This window comes from Gavia stellata, chromosome 3 (genome assembly GCF_030936135.1).
Source record: "Gavia stellata isolate bGavSte3 chromosome 3, bGavSte3.hap2, whole genome shotgun sequence".
In the NCBI taxonomy this organism is placed as follows: domain Eukaryota; kingdom Metazoa; phylum Chordata; class Aves; order Gaviiformes; family Gaviidae; genus Gavia; species Gavia stellata.
Window position 1 is genome coordinate 22985157 of NC_082596.1, and position 6044 is coordinate 22991200.

A 6044-nucleotide genomic window follows, 5' to 3' on the forward strand; every position below is an offset into this window, starting at 1 on the left:
AAAAGAGTGCTATCTGTAAAAGTTATGAGTTTATTTCTATGGCACAGGTTAAACAACACAGCAGCTACTTTCTCCACCCTTTGCTTTCCAGTTCAGGCAGGAGGAGCAATGGTATTTTATCAGCTATGTATTCTAGTTGCCTCATACATTTACAACACCTGCACCAAATAAACAGACAGAATAAACCATGTCCCCTTTACTCTCCCCCCCCCACTGATTCTTCTGCTGGATGTGAACCAGGCTGCCGGCTGCTGATCTGTTGCTGCTGGAGTCCTGGAGACCATGGATCTTTTCTATAGGCAGTTAACAGCTTTGCTGCTAGCATGGGCCATGCAATTTCTCTAGCAGCAGCTTTGCACTGTTTTCTTCAGCATTGTACTTAGCTGCCATTCTTTCCACACTACTGGATATTTTTTTTAATCTTTGCACAGGTACTGACTAGAATTTGTCATTATTTCATTGATTTTTTTTCAGTGTCATCATAGAAAACTCTAAACACCATAGATACATTGCCTTTAATGGGGACCCAAATGCACAACCCTCACTAAAGACACGTCTATATTGGTATGTCACTGGGGTATGTATAAAAAAGAGCTTTTTGTGCCTGCTGTGTATCGCGATGAGGCTGCCAAGCAGGATTAGCTTCTTGCTGCCTCTTGTGGTACTTTTTAATCCTTCTCTCAAATTTGGCTACCTTTGTAACAGTCACTTATTGCATACTCATTTTACCACATTACAGGAGGGTCTCAAACAGATCAGCAATGATTAATATCTTGTGCAAGAAGAGCACAATATGATATGGCTATATCAAACATATCAGAAATGCCTAATATTCTCTGCAGGAAGAAGAGGATGTAGCTATATCCTGAAGCCTGAACCAGGACTGACTCTATACATTGTCTCACTTGGTTTTTGACAGTAGCATTTTTGATAATGCCTTTCTGATGATTATAGTATGTCCTGTAGCGATTCTTCTGGATGTTGCCTGAGCACTGAACAGTTTCCCATGATTCAGAAGTACATGTTGTCTTTTTTTCACGTTTGAATATACACCTTCTTTATCTCTTGCTGTGCCATACAGATTTTCTCCAAGATTTCAAAACATTCCTCACCGGCAGAATACTCCTACATGGCTAACGTACAGAATCATTCTTCTCCTCAGCCAGCTTTTTTTTTTTTCCTGTTGATCATACTCAGTTCCCATGTCTTGTCTCAGAGAACACTCTGTGTCTCCTGGGGGAAGGTCTGTCTCATCCTGTGTTCTTACACAGTCATGTCAGTAATGTATCTTCTGGGTGCAAGTGGTAAAAATGACAAGGGAGGAAGAAGGACAAATAGCTATCATTACCACTCAAGGAGAAGCAGGGCTTTCATTACATGGGCATGTAATGCCTGATATGAGCATGTCATCCCTTTTCCCCACAGTCATTATATTTGCATGAGCCCCAAATAGTACAAGACTAATGCAGTATGTCAAATGCCTTTTTTATTCACAGGTTACCTAAGGGAAGACCTCCTTGAAGAACAAGAGGTTCTAAAAAATTGAGTAGAACTGGGGATTCCGTGGGTTGTCGCAGAACAACATATGAAGTGCAGAATCAGTTGTCCCTACACCACACAACAGGTATGTGTCAACTGTGTTCGTAATAAACTTTCCTAGACAATCTGTCAAATACTTATTGATCCTCAAAGTTTTTTATTTTCTAGCATTAATCTTTCCAACTTGGCCTTAAGTCCATTTCTTCTTGTCTTCTTCCTAGTCAGTGTAAAGGAAGACCACAAGCATGATTCCATCAGTGCTCTCTTGCACTGAGCAGGCGGGCTTCCTCGGGCTCTCCTGGGGGACTGTGCCTCCGAGGCTGCTGTTGCTTTTGCTGGTCTCTTCCTGACTTGCTTAAAGTGAGGTGCCAGAAATAGCTGAGTGCTTCAGCAGGGACCTTCCCGAGGCTGTGTAATGGGAAAGGATTACCTCAGCGTGTACTGAATTTGCTATTTATAGAGGCAACTTTGAGTTTGGTCTATAACTCTCAGTTCTTGGTCTCCTCTCTTCCCCCAATAATGTGGCATCTTACTAGAGAAAATGTCTCAGATTCCCAGTGTCTTCCACTTTAGCCATGACAGCAACTACAAACTCTCCCATTTATAATTACAGAGCTACAATTCCTCTCATTTTGACCTCATAAGCCCTCTTTGGCAAATACAGCAATTGCTTATGGGGAATATATGTATTTTAGCTTCTTTGATGTGACCACAGAGTCCATGAGCCACAGCCTGAGGACATCAGACATAGAAATATTCTGATTCCATGAAGAGAGGAGGTGAGAACCATTCATTATACCTTCGCAGTCTTTGGTCTTAGCTCTTAAAGATAAATCAGCCACAAACACAGGAATGCAAAATGCGTGGAGTAATAAACAGAGACTTAAAAAATTTTCTTTATTTTCATTTTCAAGTTCAAGGTCAATCTTCAATAATTTGCAGATAAAATGAGAGTACAAAAATGCTCCCGTTAGCCTAGTTTGAATTTAGATAGATTATTCATTATTTCCAAATAAAACTAAGCCTGCTTTTTCAAAGACCATTTCTGTGCACAAATTATATAGCTCATTCTTTTCGTAAGGCATATTAAACAGATTTCAGTTCAAACATTAAAACATTTTACACTTGGGTGTGAGAATTAAAAACACAAGTAAAAGGTTCACAAAAACCCATGCCTGAACTGCAGAACAGAATTACACAGTGAAGACTTTACAATGTATACTCGCAGAGATATGCACATATGAATATATATGTATATGAACATACTAGGAAGATCAAAAATATCTGTTTTCTGTTTTGTGTGTGATCTCAGCCATTTAGCTAACAAGAATGTGTGTTTAACCCAGTACTCATATATTGCTTACACAATAATTATACTTTATTATTTTTTCAGTACGAGATCATTTCTGTCAGACAGTAAAATTGTGTGTCTTCCAGTCAATGTCCTACATTAATGGTGAAATGATGAAATACATTAAGGAAGCATAAGGAACAAGGTGAAGGAATACTGAAAGATAAAATTGCACTGAGTCTTTGAGAAGATCAATTTGCCTAATGTTGTCTGTTAGCAACTGTAAATTCTCTCTCTTCTTTATCCAATGTCCACTTTCTTCTGAGTGATTCCATTTCTCACATAGTGGAAGAAAATGTATTTTACATGTATATACACATCAGAGGAAAATCCTATCTACACATTGTATTGGAATTATGGAAACGTGACAAAGTAAGTTTGTTTAAAACCTAAACTCAGGTAAATCATAAAAACTCACCAGGTGTTGGCAAATCATTCCAGCAGAAAGCGTCCTGTTTCAGTGTAGCTGTAGAAATCCTCATGTGCAGCCGCAGGACATCGAACAAATTAAGTCGCATAATATCTTTTGGGGGAGAATTATATTTCAAAAATCCTGTCATATAAGAAGACAGAGATGTCCACAGGTCCTTTATCTAAAAGTCTATTCTTCTAACATGGTTATGTTATTTCCTGTATTTGAGCTGTTTATATTTGAAAGATGCTACTCGAAGAACAGATCATGTAAATAAGACTCTTCATTCCTAGGAAGGCCACCTGGAGCAAACATGTCCAGATGATTCTTTGAGCTTGCTTCTTCCACTGAAACTAGCACAGGAATCTATTTTTAGGCCTTTAAATTGTCTTAAGCAGTATAGACTAGATTCTGTCACCCTTAATTATACAGAGTGGTATATTATTTTATAAACAAATTGGTTGTTTCTACTGGTGGTTGTGTCTAGTAGAAGAAAAGTGAAGAAAACATGAATATAACCCTATCTACATACAGAGGCAGGATCCACATCTCCACAACACATTCTTAGTTTTATTAAGTTCATTGGAAGCTTACACATCAAGAACTAAGAAGCCATCTAAGACATAATGTAATTTCTTTTCAGTTACTACCTAATGAATAAGAACAGTAATGTGTTACATGAGAAGAGCTTATAAAGTTGCTTGTAACTAGACATGGTTTGCACCACAGAAGTTGGATCCAGTCTTTGAATGCCCTAAAGTTAAGTTTCAGGATATAAACAGGTTTATAGGATCTTGAAGTAGCTCAGGAAAGTTATCATGAGCAGATAGAGGGGTCATCCAGGGCAGTCAGCCTTCACCACTCCATGGGGAATGTGGTCAACATAAGCAAGGTCTCTAGTATTGCCCAGGTAATTATGTACCAAGGCCATCTCCTGCTGACCATCCTGTCACAGCTGGCTGCTGACATGCAGCTAGGGCTGTTTCTCATACAGCTGCACAATGCAGCATTGCAGGCTTGCTTCTGTTGTGTGACCCAAGCCATCAGATGCATCTGGTCAGCACATCATTACAAAACAATTTCTTAGCTAGTAAGTAATCTCACTGCCAGGACTCCTTTGTTCGTGCATCTACTTACCCTACGGTGGTATCCACCCACGACAACTATCTGTGGTACAGCTTCTTACACAATGAACCTTCTGTTTTGCCTTCCTTCAAAATCCCCTTTACCCTTTCACACACCAGCATCATTAATCGCTTTCTGTAGCTTTCCTGTAGCATACAGGTTTATACTGCACTCTCTCTGCCGGTAAATCCTTTGAAAGAGAAGCAGGTTACAAGTCTGGCACAGATCTGAAATGATTCATCTTCTGCTCTAGACAAATAATGCAGAATCCTGAACACGTGCTTTCAATTAGGTCAGTACACAGCCACCAGCAATGGCTATCCATTTCTAAATTAAAATTGCTGAGCTGCTACAGCCACTGTTTATTGTTAGAGTGAGTCAAGTCCCTTCCTCTCCTATAATGTTGCCAGCAAGTTGGCAGAGAGCCACAAGTTGGAAGGACATACGCAGACTGCCGTTGTCTTACCTGTACAACACTATTGTCATTATTTTTTAGTTCTTTTATGTCAATGTGCAGCAGAAGGTCACTTACCAGATAATGTACCAACCTGCAGAAAGCTTAGCACAAGTTCTTTGCCACTTTTTAGGGCATCTAAAAATAAGTATTATAGGTATGCTATTGTATGCAAAAATCTCGCACTGACTCTGGATTTCAGTTTGCCTTTGTATCAGAATAACTAATAAACAATTGCCTATTGCATAGACTTGTTGTACTCCAAGGAAAGTATTAAGTACTCAGACACCTGGCAGCAAGTTATTAAAATGATCCTAATATGGAATAAATTAGGATTCAGTCCCACAATTCTATTTATACTTATTTGCCTACATGTAAAAAGGTCTTCTTGCAGTTCATACATGGATTTTCTTCCCAACGCCATCTGTTTGTTATGAACAACTTTTGAATAGTTATTTTAAATGGCCCTCTAAGGTTACTCATATATGTCTGATGGGGGAGGCAAATAAATTTACCTCTTTTATCCTCACAAGTGTACAAACTCACAGAGAATATATATTATTACTTCTATATTAAGAAGTAATATGTTGAATTAATTCCTGGTCTTTACTACACTGAACATTTATATTATTTTTAGCTGTGTATTTATGATAAACATGGAGCATTATGATACAGGATACTTACAATGCAATTAAATAAGTTCTGCACAGCAAATCAACTATACCTGATCAAATAAAGTCAATTTTTGGAGCTGTGATTGGAATATTGTTTTAAGAATTATGGTTATTTTCATGTAGTATTAGCGATCACTTTTTTCCAAGTCAATCTGGGCCTCAGCGTAATTAAAGGGGCATATATGAAATAACAAAGTAGGCAGAGCCCTACCTGCCAGCTAAGACTGGGAACTTCAAGTAAGGCTGATCAATATGACAGTTACTGTTTTTAAGACCTAAATTCTGTCAATACAGAAAATAAATTGAAATTAAGTAATTAAAAGATTAAGATATAAAAAAGTTACTATATGACTTAACTATATATAAGATTTAATGGAAGCCACCTGTGTGTCTCTTTCTGGGATCTCTGGGTTTGAGTTTTATGAAAGTGAGCTCTTTAAATGAACTCCATCGGTTTGAATGTACACACTCAAAACCCCTTACCACTGA